At 53.8% G+C, this 23761-nt stretch overlaps 1 long non-coding RNA gene and 1 pseudogene across 1 annotated transcript in view; both read left to right on the top strand.

Moving 5' to 3' along the window:
• The first annotated feature begins 66 nt into the window (after positions 1-66).
• LOC140709091 (uncharacterized) overlaps positions 67-23761 on the top strand; it is a 59553-nt gene continuing 35858 nt past the window's right edge. Inside the window, exon 1 of the long non-coding RNA XR_012089456.1 lies at positions 67-1713. This is a non-coding gene — a long non-coding RNA (uncharacterized lncRNA). The remainder of the gene's footprint in view (positions 1714-23761) is intronic.
• LOC140709090 (uncharacterized) lies at positions 1729-23392 on the top strand (annotated as a pseudogene).

Genomic DNA, 23761 nt, shown 5'->3' with positions numbered 1-23761 from the left:
AGGAGGGGGAGAGGGGGGAGGGGGAGAGGAGGGAGGGAAGGGCAGAAGGTGGAGCCTCCAGGCTTTCCTTCATCCCCAACACTCAGGGCTCCTCCACCCGGAGCCCAGGCCCCCCCACCCAGCTCCCTGCCCTGCTGTCCAGGCCCATCTCGCTGGGGCTTAGCTTGAGCTTAGTCCGGGAGGCGAAGGAGAGGTTAGGCCAGGAAAGGCAGAGATGTAGGATGGAGGCTCAGAACCTGTTGAATGGAAGAAAACTGGGCCCAACTGGGACTCCCAAAGTCTGCCTCAGGTGGCAGGATGGGCACTTGGCAGGGAACTAGGGAGAGACGTGAAGGTGGTGAGGGTCCTGCAGGCCTGTGAGGGTGGCAGGCCCGAGCTGCTTCATCTGCAAAATCCTGTTGAGTGCCTACTGTGTGCCAGGCACTGATGCCCAGCTCCTCACCCTGCCTCCCATCTTTTACCAGGCGGCCCTTTCTGCCCCATCCTGCACAGTGTGAGGGACTTCTCAGCGCTCCCTCTGAGAAGTGTAGAGCCCCAGCTTGACCCCTGGTCTGTTCTCTGCAGACACCCAGCACACACATGGGCTGGTCTGGTTCAAGGTGGAAACACAAGACTAAAGCTGCCAGGAGGCCAAGGTGGGACAGGGTAGGGTCCTCTCTCAGTAGGTCTTGGAGGCATTTTGGGTTCCTACTTCCTGGGACCCAACTCCTTCCACACTGGGCTCACCTTGTCTTGGGAGAGGGTGGGGGAGTACTAGTCCTGGTTGTCATGAAGTCCTCTATTCCCTGACCCCAAGAAGGGGTGGGGACTTGCCCTGCCTCTTCCGTCCTCTGCCCACCTCTCCCTCCCTCCCCTTTTCTTTCCTGGCCATCCTCCCGTGACATCTTTTCCTCTCTCTTTCCTAGGCCTCTCCTCCAAAGGTCACAGTGCTGTACTCTTAACTGAGGGCAGCCCTGCCCGGGTGTTGAGGCTGAGGTGGGGTGTATGTGGGGTATGCAATGGAGCCGGGGCCACATTGGTGACCATGTGTGGTTCTCAGCTCCTCAGTAGCTGGGCAAGGCCCCAAGCCCACCCCAAGGGGTCCTGTCTGGAGTGGGCTACAAGGGGTCTGGGAGGCAAGGCCTCATGCTTGGGAAAGGCCAAAGGGGTGTTGGGGGTGGGTAATGGGACACAATGAGGTAGTCACACGAGGCAGAGGCATGTTGGGGGTGGGGGGAGCGGACACTGGAACACACACACACACACACACACATGCTCACACACACAACCAGCCAGACAATCGGGCCAGTGTGTCTGGGGCCTCGGAGCCCAGTGAATTAGGAGTTTGATAAGGGTTTTCTCTTTCTCTCGCTTGCTGGCCTTGGACAATCTCCCCCCAGTTTTCCTCGACGCCACCCCCGGCGCTGCCAACCCTCCTCCCCCCGCCTCCCTTCTCTTCCCTGTGCCCAGACTCTTGTTCGGGGCCTTGAAACAGTGAGCTGTCTTTGTTCGAAATACAGGTGAACGGCAATCATGTGATTAACACACACACACATAAAAAGCTTTTTAACAGCGCCCGCTCGGCCTCAGAACCGCCCGGAGAGGAGCCGCCCTGGATGGACAGAGGGACGAGGGACGAGCATCTACCCAGTCGTGTCCCGGCTGCCCCGCAGTCGCCTCCAACACCCGCTGCTGCCCGCCCGCTGCCTGCCTGCCTGGCATCTCTCTTTCCCGGTGGGTCCCCACTCATCCTTCCACCCCTCAGTTCCTCCTCTTTGAGGAAAGGGCCTCCCCGCTCTCTGCCGTGTCTGTGACTGGCCTGAGACCCCCCTGGGGCAGGAGGGGTGGTTGTGGAGGGAAAGAGCCCAGAGTTAGGAGGTGGAATGTGGGGTCCCACAGCTGCCCCCTCTCTAACTCCCTGCTTCCTCCTTTGCCCTCCTTGGCCCAGCTGGGCCAGGATGGGGGTGGGGGTAGCAGTGGGCACGCTCTGTCTGCAGGAAGCCACGCTAGACAGAAGGGGCCACTCCCTCTCTGTCTCCCTTGTCCCCGCACAGACACTGCCTTCCTCTCAGGACTGTGCTGGGCTTTCTGCTGAGCAGTGTTGGGTGAGGCAGGTGGGCCTGCAGGGGGGTGGGAAGGGCTGTCAGATGACCAGTGCTGTGTGTGTGGTTGGGGCCCCTGCTGCAAACACATCCCTGCCCACCATGCTGGCAACTGGGATCCCCTCCATCCCATCCCAGACCCTGGGAACCCAGTGTTCTCCAGCAGGGGAGGGTGAAGGACCCACACTCATTCCTGAAGAGCAGGGAGCTTGGAGAGGGGGGGGATCCTGGCTGAAGACACCTGGGCCTCTGCCCCAGCAGGACAACAGGAGGGCCAGTGTCACCTTCTGCTCCTTTCCCTGCTAGGGGTGGCAGGGGTCCCTTTACCCCTCATTATTGACCCTTCCCCAGGGATGCCTTGACCCCCTTACCCCACCCCCCATCACCTCTGTGTCCTGAAGTGAGGGTTTGTCACCGTCCATGGCAAGGTGTGGTGCCTGGTGGGCTCTGTAACCTGCCCTCTCTCTGGGTGTTTCTTCCGCAGCAGAGAGGGGCCTGTGGTCTAAGCGTAATGGTGGAAATCCAGGCTTCCTTCCATGGCCCAAGGAGGCCTTTCTAGAGCAACAGAGTTTTCCTGGGACTTGGCCTGGCTTTTGTTAAGGCAGGTCCTAGATTTACTCAGAAGATGGGCCCCAGAGAGGAGGAGAGGAAAGAAATATCTGTCATTCAAACATGAAACCCACTGATGACACTGCCTGGCAGAGCTGCCTCTGGTCAGCAGTTACCCTTCACCCCCCAGCTCCCAAGTCCTCTTCCTGAGGGAACTGACCCTGCTTTATGGAAGGCTCCACCTGTGTTCCGCACCCTGGGTCCATGGTCCCTCACCTGTCACATGGGGCAATGGTCACCCTCCCTCTCTGCCTGCCCTGCAGGATACACTGAGATGAAGGTCAGGAAATCTACTGGCTGCAGAGCCAGGGGCCATGCAGGAGTGAGGGACGGTCTGGTCAAGTTGAGGCTCTGCCCCCGCCTCAGTTTCCCCACACAGGCATGAGACTGTCTTCCTGACTCTCAGAGGACAGGGCTGAGATGGGATGAAGGAACACAGGGAAAGCATTTAGCACCTCTGAGTGCTGTGTGGATGTGACCTGGAGGGTCCTGGCAATCCACTCTTTAATTCTATCTGGCCTGTGCATCCTCCTACCTCCAGTTGCCCTGTGGGGGCCTTTCACAGGGCCTGGCTTGTGGATGTGGGGTTTGGCGTAGGGCAGTGTTTCTCACATGGGAAGTGCACTGGGATTCTTCAGGTTGGGGTGGGGCCTGCGGTTCTGCATTTCTAATCAGTTGCCTAGGACTGGCTCTAATTCTTGTTGAATTTAGAATCACTTGTGGAATTAAGAAAAACATACTGGGCCAGGCATGGTGACTCATTCCTGTAATCCCAGCACTTTGGGAGGCCAAGGCGGGCAGATGACCTGAGGTCAGGAGTTCGAGACCAGCCTGGCCAACATGGTGAAACCCCATGTCTACTAAAAATACAAAAATTAACTGAGCGTGGTGGCATGCACCTGTAATCCCAGCTACATGGGAGCCTGAGGCAGGAGAATCACTTGAACTCAAGAGGTGGAGGTTGCAGTGAGCCGAGATGGCGCCACTGCACTGCAGCTTGGGTGACAAGTAAGACTCTGTCTCAAACAAACAACAACAACAAAAACATACTGGAGCCCAGATCCCACCCCAGACAGGTTGATTCTGAATTTCTGAGGCTGAGGTGCAGGCTTGAAGTTCCCGGGGAAATCTTCACCGAGTCTCTGGATGCTGAACCAAAATCACCAGGGATGGAGGAGTGGGCTTGGGTACTGGACCCGCCAGCCAGGCAGGTTATACTGGGGTATCCAGAGAGCTTCAGGGTGTGGCAGGGGAGGAACTATGCACTGGGAAGGTGGAGGGCCGATGGGCACAGGTTAGTGGTCGAGGGCAGCGTAGTGACAGACAGAAGCCGCCCTGCGGGTCTTCAGCCGAGTCTGGGTGCACTGGGGTGGCTGTGGGAGTTCCCCTGAGCAATTTCTAGGCCACCTCCACCTTTGGATAAGGCTGTGTCATCCTCAGTCTGGGGTGCAGCGGAAAGTGACTCGAAGTCAAGAAATCCTGCCACTAATACCCAAGGGGCCTTAGGCAAATCATGCTATTAACCTCTCAGGACTCGGCTTTTGCATATGTACAATGCTGATAATCTTATGCACCTGTGATATCCCCAAGTAATGAGAGAATTGAATAAGAATACACATACACACACACACACACACCCCTACCTAGCATAGTGACTGTGACTGCTCAATAAATGTGAGTCAGAGGAAATCATTTAGCTATTAGGCCAGCACTGGGAGGTGTGGAGCATGCTCACCTCAGGTCAAGTGCACAAGTGTTTACCGAGCAGCCACCGCGGCCTCACCGTCAGGAGTTTATAATTTGCTTTTTGAATCCTAATGTCAGACCGGTGGCACTCCTGCTTGGGATGACAAGCTCCACTGTCATGGGAGGGCCTCCTGTGCCATGCCCCTTAACAGCGAAGGCGACACTCTAGGGCCTCCCCAGGTGCTAGCTCAGCTCTGAGGGCTCCTGTCATCGGTCTTCATCCTCCCAACAACCCTATGAGTAGATGCTATTATTCTCATTTTAGGAAGGAAACTGAGGCACAAAGCGATTCAGCGATGGGCCTGAGCTTGTCCAGCAAATGATGGTAGGATGTGGACTGGGACCTGTGGTTGGTCCCAGCCAAACCTCTGACCACTCTGCTTTACTGCCCCTAGGCTGCAAGTGCAGCTGCAGGTGTTCCTGTTCCTGCCTCCTTTCCTTGCCTGGGCCTTTGGGCCTGCTCTGCCTTCCCCTGGAGCGCTGTTCTCCTGCTGCCTCCTGGCGATCTAGGCACTGCTGCAGCCCCACTGAGAGGTCCACTTCTGGGACACACCTTGGGGACCTTGGTTGGAATTCTTTTCTCTATGACTTTCCCTCAGAGGAGTAGACACCTTCAGATGTGCTTTGCCTCCTTACTGCATGGCCTAGAGGATGGGCCAGTCTCCACTTCCTGTTGGGAGCCCCTGAGGCCGTGCTCAGCCTCGGCTCACCTTCCCTGAGCTGAGTTGCTGTCAGAGTTCCAAGGAGGAAAAGATCAGGGAGGCTGTAGTGGGCAGGAGTGGCTTCCTGGAGGCAAAGGGCCTGAACTCTGGGGGAGGAGGATGGCATTCCATGGCTTGTCCCAACAGGGGCTCTCGCCCCTCCCTGTTTCTGGTGCAAGCTGAGGGTCTCAGACCCAGGCCAGGAAGGCAGCTCTTGGGGTTGGAATCTTCCTTCACTCCCAACTCCACCCTTTCTGGAAACCAGGAAGTTGGAGCCAGTGCCCTGCACTGCCTCTGGCAGCCCGGCCTCTGCCCTTTTCTGAGAAGCCTTCAGAGAAGTTCACTGCCCATTCCTGCCATCTGTACGCAGCTGCTGGAAAGCCCTTCCTGGCGTCTACCCTGAGCCTTTCCAGCTGCTGGGAACTTCTGTGAATGTATCCTCTGTGGAGGGTACTGGGCCAGGAGTAGGGACTGGGAGGTGAGAGAGACCAGACCTTGGCTTTGAGGAGTTGAGGGTTTGATGGGACAGACCTACATAGAAACCTGGAACCTGGCCCAGCCAAACAGGCAGCTGGAGCTGGGCCTCTGGACTCCAAGGGCTGGGGTCAAGGCCCAATGGCTGTAGAGGCCCTGTGTTGCCTTGGCAACCTTCTTCCCTCTCTGGGCCTCAGTTTCCCCATCTATAAAACGAGTGGCAGGCTAGCTGATCTCTGAGAATGTTTCCATATTTGATAACCCATGAATTGTGTTTCAAAACAAGAGGCCCATGCCTGATCCAGTGTTTGCAAGGTGATGCCTCAGACCCTTGGTGTTCCTCAGGACACTGATAGGCATCTCTTGAAAGACATTTGGGAAACACTGCTTTCTGCTTCCTCTTTTTAGAAATGCAAGGGCGGGAAGTGGTGGTTCACACCTGTAATCCCAGTACTTTGGGAGGCCAAGGTAGGAGGATTGCTTGAGCCCAGGAGCTCAAGACCAGCCTGGACAGCATAGTGAGACCTCAGTCTCCATTATTATTATTATCAACATTATTTGAGACTGAGACTGACTCTGTTGGCCAGGCTGGAGTGCAGTGGCGTGATCTCGGCTCACTGCCACATCCACTTCCCGTGCTAAAGTGATTCTCCTCCCTTAGCCTCCCAAGTAGTTGGGACTACTGGCGCACACCACCACACCCAGCTAATTTTTTGTCTTTTTATTAGATGGGGTTTCACCATGTTGGCCAGGCTAGTCTTGAACTCCTGACCTCAAGTGATTTGCCTGCCTTGGCCTCCCAAAGTGCTGGGATTACAGATGTGAGCCACCGCGCCTGGCCACTATTATTATTATTTTTTTAATTTAAAAAGTGTTTAAGTAAAGAGATGCATTGCCTCTAAGCTTGCTAAAAGTTCTGAATTCTGCAGTTAAAAACTGCTCTTTGTTTAAAATATTTAATATCAATCTTCAATTTATTATTCTATTATTTTTTACCACCTATTAATATCTTATAGAGTTTTTGATGGAAACCAGTTTCACCCTGTTCTGGAGAGGACATAGTTGCCTAAGGTGGACGTGGAGGCACCATGGCCTCTGAGTGACATGTGCATGTTCCTTACTTTGGGGTCACCCTGCCTTGGTTTCTAACTCTGTTCAGACCTGTTTGACATGTACCAGGTGACTACTCAGTGTCAGGCCAGGGAAGCAGCTGAATAGAATATGGCACTGACCCCCAGTTCCCTGTGTTCCCATGCCTTCAGAGTTCTCATTGTCCTGAATTGTCCCTGCTGGGGTGTGGACTTGAGGGCTGGGTCTTTCCCGCCTCCTCCGTGGTGCCTGTTACATAGGAGTGATGTCAGCAGATGAAGGGCTTGCATGGAAGAGAATGTGTGCAGGCAGCATGCGGGGAAGGAATGAGCACACGCTCCTGAGTCAGACACTCCAGGTTTAAAAAACACTGTTAGAGATGGGGTCTCAAACTCTTGGGCTCAAGTGATCCTTCCTCCTCAGCCTCCTGAATAGCTGGGACTACAGGTGTGTGCCGCCATGCCTGGCTCTAGCCCCAGGTTTGAATGCTGACACCTCCATTTGTTAGCTGTGTGTCCTTGGCAAATGAATGAAGGTCTCTGAGTCTCAGCTTCCTTCCAGGTTGTGGTGAGGATTAAAGCAGATAATGTATGTAAACACTTAAGACAGGGTCTGGCGCATGACAGAACCCAGTAAATGGTGGCTATTGTTACCAGCAGCTTGGGGATCTGCCGCCAAGGTGGCTGTTGGTTGACCTTAGGTTTTAGAGTAGTCATTGCTGCTTTTTTTTTTTTTTTTTTGAGACAGTCTCACTCTTTCACTGTGTTGCCTAGACTTGAGTGCAGTGATGTGATCTCAGCTTACTGCAACCTTTGCCTCCCAGGTTCAAGCAATTCTCCAGCCTCAGCCTCCCAAGTAGCTGGGATTACAAGTGCACCCCACCACACTTTGCTAATTTTTTTTTTTTTTTGAGACGGAGTCTCGCTCTGTCGCCCAGGTTGGAGTGCAGTGGCCGGATCTCAGCTCACTACAAGCTCCGCCTCCCGAGTTTTTAGGCCATTCTCCTGCCTCAGCCTCCTGAGTAGCTGGGACTACAGGCGCCTGCCATCTCACCCGGCTAGTTTTTTGTATTTTTTTAGTAGAGACGGGGTTTCACCGGGTTAGCCAGGATGGTCTCGATCTCCTGACCTCGTGATCCGCCTGTCTCGGCCTCCCAAAGTGCTGGGATTACAGGCTTGAACCACTGCGCCCGGCCACACTTTGCTAATTTTTATATTTTTAGTAGAGACAAACGGGGTTTCACCATGTTGCCCAAGCTGGTCTCAAACTCGTGACCTCAGGTGATCCACCTGCCTCGGCCTCCCAAAATGCTGGGATTACAGGCATGAGCCACCGCGCCCGGCTCCCTGGCTAATTTTTATATTAGTTATTGCTTCTTATCCCGTCAAAATGCTGCCCTCAGATGTTCCCCATCTGCTCCCAGTCACCACGGAGGCTGCAGAGCCAGGGCCGATGGCCATCCATCGAACCAAAGCAGAAGGGGAAGCAAGTGACCGAGCTCACATGACTGTTTAGTCATGGAATTGGACATGTCTGCTGTGACGTTTTATCCCCAGGGTTCCTGGGGACCTACCCTAGGCAAGCTCCTGCTGTCTGTGGGGTAAAGAGGGGTGAGTGTGCCCTTTGTCTTTAGGGAGCTTGTTCATTCATACATTAGACACTAGACAACATGGTGCAGACATGCATGAGGATTAAGAGAGTGGTGAAGGTGGAGGGAAGGAAGAGAGGGGGCAGAGGGGACCGATGGGTCCATTGGTGTTGTCCCTGGAGCGGAAAAGAGCTGTCTTTAAATATGGTCTGAGCAGGGTGGGCTGCACATGGCTGATGAGACCTTTGTCCTTTCACCACTGGCAGGCAGCTGGCAGCTTGGGGGAAGGGGCTTGTCAAAGTTGCCCAGCTTAGGAAGTGACAACCGAACTGAACCTTCTCATTCCAAATTCCTTGTCATTTTCCTCTGTGATCCAGGCCATTGCCCCAGACCAGGGCTGGGCAGGAAGGGAGCTCAACCTGCCCATCTTCCTGCTCTCCCCCAGTTCACTGCTGTCCCTTAAAGGTAAAAATGGGGTGATCCAGTCAGAATTCAGCGTTTGTCTGACCTTGGAGGATCCTCCTTGCCAACATAAGGTTTCCTTATTCTTCGCTGATGTCACTTGTTAATGAAAATGGGAACCGAGTGATGATGAGCTGAGCTCGGGAGCCAGAGACCAGAGTTCAAGGCTGGCCCTTGCCCCACTTACCAGCGAGATTGGAATAAGTTAAGTAACCTTCCCATGCCTCAATCTCCTGTCTGTAAAATGAGAATCACGATACTTGCAGTGTCACAAGGATGAAAAGAAGTAAGGAATGGCAAGTGCTCAGCCTAGCACCTTTGACAAAAACAAGACCTAGTAGTTGCCTCTTTCAGTTGTTTCAACTGCCAGTTAATGCCCCGCATTTTCCAGGTGGGATGGCTTATGTCTTGGGTATAATCAAGCCCAGGAAAACCTCTTCCCTGTCTAGGGCACAGAGTTGAGCTTACTGAGGTCACGACAGGGACTCAGGCACAGCCCTGTGGTGTGTTCACATGTCAGGGGCTTCAGTTCACACAGGAAGTGTAATATCTGCCAGGCTGCCAGGCTGAGGGTCTCACACACACCCACCCCAGCTCACCTTCAGCTGTGTGTGCTTCACTGTGCACAGGTGTTGTTTTGTTTTGTGTTGTTTTTGAGATAGGGTCTCACTCTGTGGCCCAGGATGGAGTGCAGGGGTGCCATCATGGCTCACTGCAGCTTCTACTTCCTGGGCTTAATCGATCCCCCACCTTAGCCTTCCAAGTAGCTGGTTCTACAGGCGCCAGCCACTGTGCCTGGCTAATTTTTTGGCTAATTTTTTTTTTGAGACGGAGTCTCCCTCTGTCTCCCAGGCTGGAGTGCAGTGGCGTGATCTCAGCTCACTGCAAGCTCCGCCTCCTGGTTCGCGGCGTTCTCCTGCCTCAGCCTCCCGAGTAGCTGGGACTACAGGTGCCCACCACCACGCCTGGCTAATTTTTTGTGTTTTTAGTAGAGACGGGGTTTCACCGTGGTCTCGATCTCCTGATCTCGTGATCCGCCCTCCTCAGCCTCCCAAAGTGCTGGGATTACAGGCATGAGCCACTGCGCCTGGCCAATTTTTGTATTTTTTTGTAGAGACAGGGTTTCCCCATGTTGCCCAAGCTGGTCTTATTGAACTCCTAAGCTCAAGCTATCCTCCCACCTTGGCCTCCCAAAGTGCTGGGATTACAGGTGTGTGTTACCTGCACAGGTGTTTTATATTTGCCTCACCTCTCTACCAGGTGGCAAATTGAGAAATCAGAGAGTTTAGGGCTGAGAACCAAGAGTTGAAATCTCAGTGACCTGCTTTGGCAGGTGCAGTGGGAGGAGCTGCTCCCGACTGCCAAGGTCCTAACTCCTGCTGTGTGATCTTGGGGAAGTCATCCACCCTCTCTGGTGCATTCTCTATCAGTGCCTGGAGGGAGTTGGCCTCTGACATCTGTCAGATTTGCTATCAGGAGCTTTAGGGCTCTACTGGGACAGGCCCACATTTGCTTTTGTTTCCCACGTTTTGTCCCCCAAGTGCTCGGGGTTGGACATGTGAGCACACAGCAGATGCTCAATAAGTGCTTGCTGAACCTCAGTGATCAGAGAGATAGCTTGGTGGGCCTGTCTGCTGGGTCTGTCATTCCCTTAGCACTGCGGGGGGAGTCCTCTCACATCCCTCCCTGCAGCCTTCTCCTGGGGGATCACCTAAAGCTCATGTCTACAGAGACGCCTCTCTCCACCCTCCAGTACCAGCTGTTTTCTCTGACAGCACCCTAGGCTTTCCTTTATGGCACTCATTGAAATTTATGATCACATATTTATTGTCAGATTAGCTGTTCATTGTCTATCTTCCCCACAAGGATGTCTGCTTCATGAGGGCAGCTTCGTAAGTCCTCAGTGATCAACTGAGTGTCCGAATGAATGAATGAATGGTGAAGACAGAATGGGGGGTAAAAAGCCGGGAGAGGCCAGGCACAGTGGCTCACACCTGTAATCCCAGCACTTGGATTGCTTGATCCCAGGAGTTGAAGACCAGCCTGGGCAACCCCATCTCTACCTTGTTATCATGGCAAAATCCCATCTCTACTAAAAATTTAAAAAAAAAAAAAAATTAGCTGGGTGTGGTGGTGTGTGCCTGTAGTCCCAGCTACTCGGGAGGCTGAGTGAGAGAATCACCTGAGCCTGGGAAGTTGAGTCTGGGAAGTGAGTCTTGATGGTGCCACTGCACTCTATCCTGGGCGACAGGAGTGAGACTGTCTCAAAAAAAAGAGTGAGGAGGACACTGAGGGTTAGATGAGGCTGTCCAGGGCCTCTCACTGATGGAGGTGGTCGTGACTCCAAGTCCAGTGCTCTTCCTTCTTCTGGAGCAGGGACACCCTGGGGGACCAGGCTGGGTTTAATGGGCAGCCAAGCCCCTGAGGACCTAGGGAAGAGGAGGAGGGCATGGGGGATCTGAGCCAGCTCCACCCCTTCCCCCAACAGGCAGGAAGGACAGGGCAGATCTGTCAGCTTCAGACACCACTGCCCCAGGGGACCCAGCCCTGAGCCCAGGGAGGCAGGGAAAGAGGGGGGGACAGGAAGCACCCGGGTCTTCCCCTCCTCCCTTTTACCCCACCCTCCGCCCCCATCTCTGGCGAGAGAGCTCGCAGCCCCAGGCCTTGGCACTAGGGGGACAAGGGCGGGGTGATGGGGGACAGAAATCCCGTTCTGGGCACATCCCTTCCCCTCCTTCATTTGGTTTCTGGCCTCAAATTGGGGACTGCCCTGGCAGTCCCTGGAGAGCTTGGCTGGGGCCTTGAGGCAGGAGGGATGGAGCAAGAGGGAGAGGGCACTGCCCACTTATGCCCTTCCTGTGTGCCCAATCCTGTGCAGACCTAGCTGCAGTGTCACTCGACAGGAGGAAGAGCACTGGGCAGGACCTGGGAGACCTCACTGAAAGGCTGGGCTCTGTCGAGAATTGCTGTGTGATCTCGGGTGGGGCATAGCCCCTCTCTGGCCACTGTTGTTCTTCTCATCCGCCAATGTAGTCCAAACCTAGGGCCAAAGATCACAAGCCCTTTGAGGAGTTTTAAAAGACTAATTCCCAGGCCCCATTCTGAGTGGTAGATTTGGGTGGGACATCTGTATTTTTAAATCTTCGCTGCTATTATGAGGCACCTAGTGGAGGCACTACTGCCGTAGATGCTCTAAGGGCCCCTCCCCGGCCTCAAAACTCCCACCCCTAGGGCAGGCCATCCCACTCCTGTGTCCTGCTCTGGAAGGCAAGGGTGGCAGTGGCTGGCTGCATCCTCTGGGGTGCCAGCTGGGACACAGGTGGCAGGCCGTGGGGAGCAGGGTGCTGCCTGGGGAAGGTGTGCACTGTGGACCTGCCAGGAACAAATACAGAGGGGCCTGGGAGGGCCCTGAGCTTCCCAGCCAGAGTCTCCCCTCCATCCCCTCTTCTGAAGGCCTCTTCCTCCTGACCTTTCTCCCTTCTTTTCCACTTCGGCCTCCGTCTTGTTTCTTTCTCTGTCCATTGCTCCCCCCTTCTCCTCTTTCTGTCCCCAGCCTCCTATCTCTGGGAAGCTTTTAAATTTTGACCCCACATCCCACAGTTGGTTGCTCCTGCCTCTTGGTGTCCTTCCTGTCCTGGCCCTCCTGCCCTGGTTCCCTGTCTCTCTCCAGCCCTGTCTCTGTCTCTCCCTGTTTTTCTCTCCCTGATACGTTCTCTCTCTCCCTCCCTCCATGAATTTCTCTGTCTCTGCCCTGTGCCACCTCTCATCTTCCCTGCCTCTGTAAATGTGGGGAGGACCCTGGAAAATGACAGAGGTGGGGAAAGCTGACAAGTTAGAGAAACCAAGGCTTGTGGAAACCGTGGCAGCCCGCAGTCTTCCCCACCTGGCTCCAGCCCACCTTCCCTAGGCCATCCGGCTCTGTCCCCTGCACACCCTGGGTCACCCTGCCCCTCCCTCGTGCCTGTGCCCGGCTCCACATCTCCCTCTTCCCATTTCCAGCTTCCCTGACACTGCCCTGGGGCCCTTTCTCTGGCTGTCCTGGGGACCTCACCTCCTGTGAGCCCACAGCTCACTGTCTGTCGAGGGGGTACAGGCAGGAGGTGAGGATGCGTCCGAGCCTCCCTGGGACATGACCCTCACTGAGTCATGGACTGCAGGATTTGTGCCATCTCCTGGCACGAGAGCCAAGGTTGCCCAGATTGACGGAAGAGCAGGTGTTTGTGTCCCCTTCCGGTGAGAGCTTTCCAGCACCCAGAGAGCCAAGATGGCTTGCAGAATTGGGGAAGAGGCAGGGAGAGGGTGAGAAGTGGAAATGGAGGGGCATGTTCTCCCCCTCCCGGGGCCTCAGTTTCTCCTCACAAACTTTTCCCTCTCATTGTCTAAGTTAGCCTTTCCTTCCCGCCTCTGGTGCGATTGGGGGTGGGGTGGGGCAGGGAATGAGGGGAGGCTGGGCTTTTACTCAACAGAGCAATTTCTCCTGTGATCAAAAGAGGCCATGGCCGCCTCATCTCTCCTCAGAGACCTGCCCTGACAGGTGGTGTCCTGCCTCCAGTCCGTGTTAACCCCCTCAAGGCCAGGGCTGGGCTAAGGGTCTGAGCCTCCCACCTGCCACTTGAAGGGTCCTCCCTGGGGTCCGGAGACATCAGGCTGGCCCTGGGGAGGCTGTGGACCCTGGGCCTCGAACTTACATCTGGACAGGCCTTCTGGCCTCCAGGGCCTGGCGAGAACCTCAGGTGAAGAGTTGCTGTTAGGCTCCCTGGGCGGGTTGGGGTGGTCCTGCTGTCCCACCCTGGGGACTTTATTCCAGGGGCTCTGGGCTGGAAGGAGCCCCTATTCCTTCCAGACTCCCTCTCTGCACCCTCCTCACTGCTGGCCCTGTGGCCCTGGGTGTGGGACGTGCAGAGGACTGGCCAGGAGAAGGGTTAAGTCAGGGACTCTTGGGATGGCTTTGGCCACGGCCATTCCTCTGGGAGAAGAGAACAAGGGGCCCATTCTGTGTGTGGGAATTAATAGCAAAGAGTCATCTGGGGTGTCACTCAAGCACTGATCGACTCCCAGAGGAATGTGAGAGGGAGAGAGAGGGAGAGGAGAGGAGAGGTGTGGTGGGGGCTGAGACGGAGATGTCAAAGGCAGGGCATTAGGGTATGGCTGGTAAAGGAGCCCACCCTGGTAGGTGGGCCCGCTGCCCCAAGATGGGTCCTGCTTTTCACCACAGATGCGCCCCCGCCCCTACACAGGATGAAGACCCCCTCCTGTCATTCCCTAACCCAGGGCCTCCCACTTCTGTCTTCATTCCCAGACGGCCGTACCCTCCACCCTGAGGTGGGCCTGTTGGGCAGCTGGCCCTGAGTTCCTAGGCTCTCGCAGTCTGCTCCCATCTTTGCTGAGAGACCCAGGTGCTCCTTGTGGGAACTGCCCTGGGGATGGTACTGTGGAGTGCCAGCCTGGGGTCCTGAGTTGTACCCTCTGTCCCAGGATCCAGGAGCCCCACTTGCCTGGCTCCAGGCCCAGTTCAGACACATTCCTACCAGGTGGCTGCAGGCATCTTTGGCTGCCTGTGTGTTGGGACGCTGGAGCTTGTCAGCCATCACAGGGGGCTCAGCCTTCTTCATCTGCTCAGGCCCCTGTGGCAGCCTCAGCCTGGCCTGTGGGTGAGGACCAGCAGGCCTCCCGACATCTGAATGTCACAGCCTAAGAAAGGCCTTGGCGGGGCTCCAGGAGGCCTAGGAGGGCGTGGCGCCCGCCTGCTTCAGTTGTGGGGCTGAGTCAGAATCCTCCCAGGTCATTTGCCTCTGGGTGCCCTGACACCCCTTCCCCTCCCCAGGACCTCAGCCTGGCCACCGAGCTGAAATGAGCCTAGACTCTGTGGGATGCAGAGGCAGTGGGGTGCAGAGGATGAGGGCTTTGGGGCAGTCAGAGCAGGGTACCCCTCTCCCTGGCTCTGTGACCTGGGCAGAGCTCCTTTGTCTCTCTGAGCCCTGGGGTTTCCTCTTGAAAATGGGTCATATCATAACTGGCAGGTTCAGAAGTGAGAGAAGGTAACAGGTGTCAAGTGCCCGACACAATAGCCAACCACTGTGTGTTGTTATTTTTATTATGATGATTATTGTTATTGGAGGACTGGGCAGCCTCCACTGCTGTTGGACTGGAAGGCACACCGTGCACACCATTTGACTGCCTGGATCTGCACCTGGCAGCCTGTGCCCGCTCGGTGAATCGTAGGGATCCCAGCGCTGTTCCTCCTCAGCTGTGGTTTTGGCGAGGGTGAGCTTCCCGGCCCCCAGACCTCCTGTGTGCCAGCGTCATTTCCATATCTGGTGACTCATCCTGCTGGTCCTGCCGGAACACGATGCCTCCCCTGACGGCATGGTGCAGGCACAGTGTGTGCAGCCACGGGCCTCGGTTTCTCCCCTGGGGGTTGGCCACCTGCGCCCCCACCGTAGACTGGCATGTTGAAGCCTGAAGGGAGCTTAGCGGTTGTCCAGCTGGATCTTCTTATACTGACAGGGAGCTGAGGTCTAGAAAAGAGAGGGCCTTTCTGGGGCACTGTGGAGTAAACAGAGCTGGCAGGCCCTTCTACATTGGACTGGGAGTCTGGACTCCTGGGTTATTGCCCAAACTTGGATGCTAGGGGCCAAGTGGGCTGGGAAAATTCCTTACTAATAGCTGGGGTTGGGAGAGGACACATGGAGAAAGAAGGTGGAGCCTTTTGCAAACTAAAGTGCTTTCCAAATATGGGGGGTTATTAGGAGGATGGCTTTGGGCCCCTCGAGATGGTGCTGACCCTGTGTTTGTCTGCAGTCTGTGCAGGACACTAGGGTGGTTGGTGCCACCAGTCCAGGGGCTGCTGGACACAGGCCCCCCCCGCAGAGGAATAAGCCAACACTATTGAGGAGGGGGCAGCCCAGGGCTCCCTGCCTGGCTTTGGAGGTGTAGGGTGTTTGAAATAACATTCTTCAACATGCTCAAAGTGAAACTAGCTTCCTTTGGGAACATACGGAGACCACAGGCACTCGACAGGGGCTGACGAGGACCCACCAACTCTGCTGTGGGCTCCATCCCTGCCCTTGGGCTCATAGTCTGGTGACCTCGGCATTCATTATTTTCATTCCAGTTCTCAGTACAGCGCTTGGCACATAGTAGGAACTCAGGAAGTGTTTATGGGATGGAATGGGGTGATGACGTTGAGGCAAGATTAAGGGTATGAATGGAGATGACATCTGTGTCTTGCCTGGAAGCAGAGGGGAGGAAAAGGAGCAAGTGACAAGTGGCGGCTGGCATGGGTGCAGCGCCACTGAGAGAAGGGGTTGAGAGAGGTTAGAGAAGGAATGGAGTCAACACTCCTGAGAGCCCTTCTTTGCCCTGTGGCCTCTTACTTGCAAGCTAGTTCCCCTCTCTGAGGCTCAGTTTCCTTATCTGTAACACAGGGATAATAGGATTTATTCATGAGTTGTTTGTTGCAAGGCTCAAGAACGGTAACACATGGGTCCTGACAGGCTCTCAACCATGCCTCCTGGACACCCAGTGTGTTGTGAAAAGAGATCTTTAGAAAGAACAGATAAACATTACAGAAGTATCTTATAGAGACACAGTTGACAGATACATACATAATGTGAGTTGCATCGTATTAGATTCAGAGAGACTAAAGATAGATTTTTAGGGGAATTTGTGAATTTACTCATTTTGGGAATGAGCGCTGGGATGGAGACAGTGAACCCTTGACATTGGAGGCTCCGGGATTATAGAGTTGCTTTGTGGTTTTTTTGGGGTGGAGTCTCACTTTGTTGCCCAGGTGGAGTGCTGTGGCGTAATCTCCACTCACTGCAACCTCTGCCTCCCAGGTTCAAGCTATTCTTCTGCCTCAGCCTCCTGAGTAGCTGGGATTACAGGCGTGTACCACCATGCCTGACTAGTTTTTGTATTTTTAGTAGAGATGGGGTTTCGCCATGTTGGCCAGGCTGGTCTCCAACTCCTGACCTCAAGTGATCTGCCTGCTTAGGCCTCTCCAAGTGCTGGGATTACAGGTGTGAGCCACCTCGCCTGGCCAAGTGTGTTTTTTTTTTTGGATGGAATCTCACTCTGTTGCCCAGACTGGAGTGCAGTGGCATGATCTTGGCTCACTGCAACCTCTGCCTCCTGGGCTCAAGCAATTCTCCCACCTCAGCCTCCTGAGTAGCTGGGACTACAGGCACCTGCCACCATGACCAGCTAATTTTTGTATTTTTAGTAGAGACTGGGTTTCGCTATGTTGGCCAGGCTGATCCCGAACTCCTGACCTCGGGTGATCCGCCCGTCTCAGCCTCTCAAAGTGCTAGGATTACATGCGTGAGCCACCACACCCGGCCTTTTTTTAAAATTTATTTTTTTCCCCCAAACTTGGACAAAGCATATCACTTACAGACTTTTTATTGGGCCACAAAAATGCTTAAGAACTAAAGAAGAAAACTCCAGTTCCAAAGTATGCAAAAATAGCAAAATAGAAATTACTCAAAATTTTAAATGGAAAATGAAAAAGACCCTTTAAAACTTGTTTATAGCCAACCAGTTCTATGTAGCATGCGATGTGGGTACATTTCAACATGCCTGATGCAATGTGGGGTCAGTGGGACCCACAAGAGTCTTATGAAGTGTCCAGGGCACTGCAGCCACTGCCTCCCGGCCTCAAGCAATTCTCCCACCTCAGCCTCCTGAGTAGCTGCAATCACAGGCACCTGCCACCATGCCCGGCTAATTTTTGTATTTCTAGTAGAGACTGGGTTTTGCCATGTTGGCTGGGGCCATGGGGCTGGGGTTGCTTAGCAAAGGGAGCTGTGTCTGGGGGCAACTGAGAAGGGCTTCCTGGTGGAGGTGATGTTTGGGTGCAACCTTACAGAGAGAGAAGGGATTGAATAGAGGGAAAAATGGCCTGGTGGTGACTTTTGAGTCTTGAGGTAAAGGGAGATGTGTGAGCAAAGGTTCAGAGAAAGGAACGCACATGGAGAGTTGGAGAGAAAGGTGAGATACTTGGCATGCAAGATACTTTGGAATTAGGATGTGGAGAACAGGGGAGGGGTTAGGGTGACTCTAGAAAGTTTGGTAGAGGCTTATGTACCAGGCTTGGACTTTATCCTAAGGTCAATCAGGAACCATGAGTGAGACAGAGTCTGGCTCTGTTGTCCAAGCTGGAGTGCAGTGGCATGATCTCGGCTTACTGCAACCTCTGCCTCCCGGGTTCAAGCAATTCTTCTGCCTCAGCCTCCTGAATAGCTGGAATTATAGGCGTGCACCACCACACCTCACTAACTTTTGTCTTTTCAGTAAAGATGGGGTTTCACCATGTTGGCCAGGCTGGTATTGAACTCCTGACCTCAAGTTACCCGCCCACCTCGGCCTCCCAAAGTGCTGAGATTACAGGAATGAGCCACTGTACCCTGCTGGGAGATATTTTAAGAAGGAGGGTGAGGAGGGCGATGGTGACACAGTCAGCCAATTTTTTTTTTTTTTTTTTTTTGAGATGGAGTCTCACTCTGTCACCCAGGCTGGAGTGCAGTGGTGTGATCTTGGTTCACTGCAACCTTCACCTCTCAGGTTCAAGTGATTCTCACACCTCAGTCTCCCGAATAGCTGGGATTACTAGTGCATACCACCATGCCCAGCTAATTTTTATATTTTTATTAGAGATGGGGTTTCATCGTATTGGCCAGGCTGGTCTCGAACTCCTGACCTCAGGTGATTCACCTGCGTCAGCTTCCCAAAGTGCTGGGATTACAGGCGTGAGCCACTGTTCCCGGAACAGTCAGCCTTTTTTTCCCCAAATTCACTCTTAAAGCATTGTGGCAGCTGCATGGTTGCTAGGGGAGGGAGGTGCTGGAGACTGGAGGCCAGAGACCCATTAGGAGATTAGGAGACTAATTTTTTTTCTTTGAGATGGGGTGTCACTGTGTTGCCCAGGCTGGAGTGCAGTGGCGTGACATAGCTCGACGTAGCTGACATAGCTCCTCAGCTAAAAAAAATCCTGCTGCCTCAGTCTCCAGAGAGTAACTTGGACTACAGGCATGCATCTCTGTGTTTGGCTAATTTTTATTTTTATTTTTTGTAGAGTTGCGGGAGTCTCACTATATTGCTCAGACTGGTCTTGAACTCCTGACCTCAAGTGACCCTCCCACCTTCCTGAGCTCCTGATGGCATAAGTCACAACACCTGGCCAGAGGCTGGAGCATTAATCCTGGTGAAAAATGATGAGAACCCATATTAGGATGGGTCCTAGGTAGGGAGGGAAGAAGAGGAGAGATTTGAGAACAAGTCAGGCAGTGGTTGGAGTGAAGGAAGTCGGAAATAGGTGGTAATAACACCCCTGCCACTTCCTGAGTGCTTACTGTGGGCCAGCTGCTTTCTACCTATAAGACATGGATATCTACTCACTGAGTTCTCATGACTGCCAGAATGGAGCAAGAGATGGCAGGCAGGCGTGATTAACTGGAATCTGCAGAATCCATACATGCCCTGCAGTTAAAAACCAGTGGCTAACTTGATTACCTCTGTAAAGGAAACAATAAATAAATAAAAACCAGTGTCAAAAACCATGTCATAGGCCAAGTGCAGTGGCTCACGCCTGTAATCCTAACACTTTGGGAGGCCAAGCTGGGCAGATCACTTGAGGCCAGGAGCTCGACACCAGTCTGGCCAACATGGTGAAACCCTGTCTCTACTAAAAATACAAAATTAGCACGCCTGTAATCCCAGCTACTTGGGAGGCTGAGGCAGGAGAATCACTTGAACCTGGGAGGTAGAGATTGTAGTGAGCCAAGATTGGGCCATTGCACTCCAACCTGGGCAAAAAGAGTGAAACTCCATCTCAGAAAACGAAACAAAACAAAACAAAACCATGTGATGGATATTTGTTGTAGACAAATTAGAAAATATAGAAAAACAAGAAGAAAGGCCGGGTGCCATTGGTTTTTAACTGCAGGGCATGTATAGATTCTGCAGATTCCAGTTAAATCAGGTCTGCCTGCCATCTCTTGCTCCATACTGGCAGTTATGAAAACTCAGTGAGTGGATATGCATGTCTTATAGGTAGAAAGCACCTGGCCCACAGTGAGCACTCAGGAAGTGGTAGGGGTGTTATTACCACCTATTTCCAACGTCCTTCACTCCAGCCTCCTGAGTAGCTGGGACTATAGGTGTGTGCCACCATGCCCGGCCAAGTTTTGTTTTGTTTTAGTAGAGTCAGGGTTTCACCATATTCGCCAGGCTGATGTCAAATTCCTGGCCTCAAGTGATCTGCCCACCTCACCTTCCCAAAGGGCTGGGATTACGGCATGTGAGCCACCTTGAATACCAGGTTTAAGAGTTTGGAGTTGGCGGGTGCGGTGGCTCACACCTGTAATCCCAGCACTTTGGGAGGCTGAGGCGGGTGCATCACAAGGTCAGGAGATCGAGACCATCCTGGCTAACACAGTGAAACCACGTCTCCACTAAAAAGTACAAAAAAATTAGCCGGGTGTGGTGGCAGTCGCCTGTAGTCCCAGCTACTCGGGAGGCTGAGGCAGGAGAATGGCGTGAACCCAGGAGGCGGAGCTTGCAGCGAGCTGAGATCGCATCACTGCACTCCAGCCTGGGTGACAGAGCAAGACTCCGTCTCAAAAAAAAAAAAGAGTTTGGAGTCCTAATGGGGAACCACAAAGAATTTCAGCTCAGGGGTGATGGAACCCTATAGACCTTTAGGCAGCTCATCCTGGCCAGGTGGAGGAAAGACTGACAGCAGGAGAGCCGGTACTGCCCTGGATGCCAGAGAGGAGAGCTCCCCCAGCAAAACATTAGGATGGAAGGAAGTTGGTGATCAACTGGGTGTGCAGGAGGCAGGGTGAGGGGTTGTCAGGCAAAATGGGAATGGAGGGGCGATGTAATCACCTAAAATGACAAGACCCAGAGCAGTGCCCTCTGAGCGAGGTCTGCAGAGTGGGACCCCCTTGCACTGTTGGTCACTGGTCCTCAGCAAGGTCAGAGATTAGTACAGAACTCAGACAATTATAGTCTAGAAACTCCTGTAACAATTTGACATGGCTGCAATTTCCAAGAGTGTGATTCATTTTAATAATTCTTTTTTATGGTATGTTACAGAAGTATTGGTCCGCAAAGAATTGGTTTTAAAAAACCTTGGGCCAGATGTGGTGGCTCATGCTTGTAATGCCAACATTTTGGGAGGCTGAGGCAGGAGGACCACTTGAGGCCAGGAGTTCAAGACCAGCCCAGGTAACCTAGTAAGACACCATCTCTACTGAAAAAAAAGAAGCCGGGTGTGGTGGCACATGCCTGTTGTCCTAGCCACTTGGGAGGATTTCTTGAAACCAGGAGGTAGAGGCTGCAGTGAGCCATGATGGCACCACTGCATTCTAGCCTGGGCAGGAGAGTGAGGCCCCATCTCTAAAAAGTATATATATATTTTTAAAAATTCTTTGCACTTCACTCCATTGAGCTGCAAAAATACTGATCTAGATGGACACTGGGACATAGGGAGGGCAGCGAGGCAGTGAGCAGGCATGTGGGCAGCTGTGCACACACTCCAGGGACCTGGGATTATTTCTGGGGTCAGAGTGATCACGGGGAGCTAACCACAGCCACCCAGCCAATAGCAAGGGCCACCTTCCAGTCACTCAGCAAATATTTAGCAGGCACGTTCTACGTGCCAGGGCAGGTGCTGAGGCACATGTTGGGAAAACGGAGACGAGTCAGGTTCATCCCTTCCTCTTGGAGTTGATACCCGCTCGCACTAGTCCCCAAGGGTCATTCCAGATGGGAAACTTCAACCTGGCTCTGGGGAGGAGTGGGCAAGGGGAGCAAGGAGCGGCTTTTCCACCCTACCCGGTCCATTGCCCCCACAGACCCCCCAAGAAGGGCCTGACTTGGGGAGGCAGCAACAGGGGGAAGGACAGGGAACAGGACTTGGGTCAGCAACCATAGCCCCAGCTCTGTCACCTCTGTTTATGCCATTGTTCCAGGGAGCCTGTCATCTTGGAGCTCCAGCTTCCACATCTGCATGGTGGGGATCCTGGGGTCCTCCTGCCTCACCCAACAGAGGCCTGGATTAGAATGAGCTTGGGAGAGGACAGTGGGCTGACTTGTGATCATGGTCCAAATTTCCAGGGTGCACCCTGCTTCTGTCTTCTTGTAGAGCTTCTGAAAACCACAAGTGCACACATCTGAAAGGAACTTGGAATTTACTGGTACAGGTGCTCCATTTTACAGGACTGAGAGGCCTGGAGGGAGACAGATGTGGCTAAGGTTGCCCGTGGTGAGCAGCAGAGTGGGAACATGAACCTAGATCCCCAACTGGACATCTGGCACCCTGAAAGCCTGAGGGAAGGGCCCTCCCAGAGTGCCGTGAAAATCTGAATGACAGAGACCGAGTCTCCGGCAGGCCCCCAGCCCCTTCTTCACTAGGTCTCCTGAGAGCAGCCAGCGAGGACTGCCCAGGGTGGCGGGAACTTTTCAGGAAGGCAGAGGGAGGGTGGGCTTAGCCATAGGGCAGACCGTGAGGGTGGCTGGCAGCACTAAGGTGACTGGCAGATAGGAGGGGGACCCAGCAGCAGAGACCCATGTCAGGGGGCAGGGCTCCAGACCTGTGAGGGATGTGGCTAAGGTTGACCTGGAAAAAGGAACGCTGGGAGCCCGGGAGGTGGAAGGACACTGGAGGAGCTGGCGGTGGACAGAGCAGGGCCGCCCCCGTGCCTCCAAGACCTGCTGTAACATCTGCAAAATGAGATGGAAAGCTGTGCCTCCCAGGGCTCCTGGTGGCTGGCAGATGACAGAGAGGGCGCCACCGGCCTCCAGTTCTTCCCAAGTCTCTCGGGGCCTCATCTGAGCCTGGCAGTAGCAGGCCCTCTGCAAAGACTTGCCGAATTAACAAATGCCTGAGGGAGGGAGAGGGGAACTCACACTGGTTGTGGTCGTGGTCGATTTCTGTCCTGAAGGATGGGGAATTATGGCGGTGCTGGGCTCCCTGTGATGGGGCAGCGGGACTGAGGCCTGCGCGAGTGAGTATAAATGCTGTGGTCTGTGTGCAGCCCGTTTGTCTTCAGGGCTGTGCCATGGCAGGCCCCCTCTAGCTCCTCTGTCACTTTACAATAAACTCTCTGGGTGTGGTGGCTCACGCCTGTAATCCTAGGACTTTGGGAGGCCGAGGCCGGTGGATCACCTGAGGTCAGGAGTTTGAGACCAGCCTGGCCAACATGGAGAAACCCCGTCTCTACTAAAAATACAAAAGATAGCTGGGCGTGGTGGCACCTGCCTCTAATCCCAGCTACTCAGGAGACTGAGGCAGAAGAATCACTTGAACCCAGGAGGCATAGGTTGCAGTGAGGAGAGATCGTGCCACTGCACTCCAGCCTGGTTACAGAGAGAGACTCTGTCTCAAAACAAAACAGAAAATAAAACATTAAAAAAGCCAGGCGCTGTGGCTCATGCCTGTAATCCCGGCACTTTGAGAGGTCGAGGTGGGCAGATCACCTGAGGTCAGGAGTTCAAGACCAGGCTGGTCAACATGGTAAGACCTCGTCTCTACTACAAAAAATTAGCCAGGCATGGTGGTGCACGCCTATAATCCCAGCTACTAGGGAGGCTGAGGTGGGAGAATCGCTTGAACCCGGGAGGCAGAGGTTGCAGCGAGCTGAGATTGCGCCACTGCACTCCAGCCTGGGTGACAGAGCAAGACTCCTTCTCAAAAATAAGAAATGAATTCATGTGCATCTTCTGCACCCTTCTGCTCTCCCTCATGTTCCTTTTTGGACCAAGGTAGTGAGCACACCTTACTAAAAATAATTACCAGTAAAGGTAATTATTTCTTTTTTTTTTTTTTTTTTTTTTTTTTTTTTTTTTTGAGACGGAGTCTCGCTCTGTCGCCCAGGCTGGAGTGCAGTGGCGCAATCTCAGCTCACTGCAAGCTCCGCCTCCCGGGTTCACGCCATTCTCCTGCCTCAGCCTCCCGAGTAGCTGGGACTACAGGCGCCCGCCACTGCGCCCGGCTAATTTTT

This window comes from Chlorocebus sabaeus, chromosome 19 (genome assembly GCF_047675955.1).
Source record: "Chlorocebus sabaeus isolate Y175 chromosome 19, mChlSab1.0.hap1, whole genome shotgun sequence".
Classification (NCBI taxonomy): domain Eukaryota; kingdom Metazoa; phylum Chordata; class Mammalia; order Primates; family Cercopithecidae; genus Chlorocebus; species Chlorocebus sabaeus.
Note: the sequence above shows the minus strand (reverse complement) of the source record. Positions and strands in the feature narration are given on the sequence as shown.